A 1,812-nucleotide genomic window follows, 5' to 3' on the forward strand; every position below is an offset into this window, starting at 1 on the left:
CCATTTTTTTTGGGCACCTGATCCTTTTGGGGCCAGGAAGAGCCCCGGGAGCTCCTCCAGCCCCTTCCCATCCCATTTTTTTTGGGCACCTGATCCTTTTGGGGCCAGGAAGAGCCCCGGGAGCTCCTCCAGCCCCTTCCCATCCCATTTTTTTTGGGCACCTGATCCTTTTGGGGCCAGGAAGAGCCCCGGGAGCTCCTCCAGCCCCTTCCCATCCCATTTTTTTTGGGTACCTGATCCTTTTGGGGCCGATCTGAGCCTCCTCCTCGTCCTTCCCCTGCGTCCTCCTCCGGCAGCTGCAACGGGAAAAACCTGGATGAGTCCCCTCCTTGTCCCCTCCTTGTCCCACCGGGAAATTCCCAAGGAAATCCCACTTTAAATCCACCAGTTCTCTCTTTTCCCTCCCCTTTTTCCCACTTTAAATCCACCAGTTCTCTCTTTTCCCTCCCCTTTTTCCCTCCCAGTTTTCCCCCATCCCTCAGGAGCAGGAGGCGCTGGGACAAACACACGGCTCAGGAGTCGGAAAGGGGGGGAATAAATCCTTTATTTGCTCCCCAAAAAAATCCATTCCCAAGCTTTGGCTGCAATCCCAGGACGAAGATCCCAGCCTGGATCGATCCAGAATTCATCCCCAGCTCCCCCTGGAAGTGAGGTGCCCCTGGAATCGAGGGAAGATCCGTTAAAAAAATGGATTAAAGGGGGTTTTTTGGGGGGGATTTGGGTCCCAAATGGGTTAAAAAGGGGTTTTTTATCAGCTCAGGGTTGACTTTACCTGGGGGAGGGAGGAGAGGAGGAACCCCCAGGACGGGCTGGAAGTTCTTGCTCCGCTCAGAAATCGGGATTTTGTCTCTGTTTTCCACTTCCTGGGAGAAAAATGAATGAAAATGGTTAAAAATACAATCCCTGCCCCCAAAGCTGAAGCTCAGGCTGGGCTTTGGGGGCCCCTTCCCCAAATCCCAGGGGGGGGAAAAGGTCGCTGGGAGCAGCAAAGGACTCACCTGGGGACGGGGCTGGGCCGAAAAAAGGGGATTTCAACCCCTTGGACGTGTTGGAAGCGTCGGAAAAAAGGGGATTTCAACCCCTTTGATGTCTTGGAAGTGTCAGAAAATCCGTGCAGGGGGGTCAGAGCTCCAGAGCAGCCCCCAGCCCAGCAGAGACCCCCCCCAGGGAGGGATTTGGGCTCATTTAGCCCCAAAACCAGGGAATTCTGAGCCGGGATCCACGGATTTGGGGCTGGGGGGGGTCTTTGTCCCCACCCCTCGGCCCCTCCTGGCTCCCCAGGAGGGTCACAGGGGTTGGGGATTCTCCACCCCCAAGAGAGGTCAGGGAGCCAAAACCCCCCAAAATTTGGGTGCTGGACACCCAAACCAGGCCCAGGGACACGGATCTGCCCCGTGGTGGCCACCAGGTCACGGGGGGGTTGGCCACCCCCCCTTGGGGACACGAGGCTTGTCCCCCATGGCCAGGAGGTCACAGGGGGGGTGGCCACCCCCTTGGGGACACAAGGCTTGTCCCCCATGGCCACCAGGTCACAGGGGGGGTGGCCCCCCCCTTGGGGACACGAGGCTTGTCCCCCATGGCCACCAGGTCACAGGGGGGGTGGCCACCCCCTTGGGGACACGAGTTTTGTCCCCTGTGGCCACTGATGCCACGGGGTCACTGGTCCCCCCCTTGGGGACACGAGGCTCGTGCCCTGCCCTCAACACTTGCCCACCTTTGGGTGGTCCCAGCGGGTCCCTCAGTGCCAGAAACCCCCCCCCAGAACGCCCCAAAAACGCTCCCTACATGACCCCAAAATGCTCCCCCCTGGTG

At 59.1% G+C, this 1,812-nt stretch overlaps 1 long non-coding RNA gene across 1 annotated transcript; it reads right to left on the reverse strand.

Moving 5' to 3' along the window:
* Positions 1 to 527: 527 nt before the first annotated feature.
* LOC108510384 lies at positions 528 to 1,249 on the reverse strand. Its single transcript, XR_001878800.1, has 3 exons — positions 999 to 1,249; positions 773 to 863; positions 528 to 658 (listed from the first exon to the last, which is right to left on the reverse strand). It is a non-coding gene; the product is annotated as an uncharacterized LOC108510384 (long non-coding RNA).
* Between the last annotated feature and the right edge of the window lie 563 nt (positions 1,250 to 1,812).

The sequence above is a fragment of the Lepidothrix coronata genome, unplaced genomic scaffold, assembly GCF_001604755.1.
Source record: "Lepidothrix coronata isolate B3197 unplaced genomic scaffold, Lepidothrix_coronata-1.0 Scaffold765, whole genome shotgun sequence".
Taxonomy (NCBI): Eukaryota; Metazoa; Chordata; class Aves; order Passeriformes; family Pipridae; genus Lepidothrix; species Lepidothrix coronata.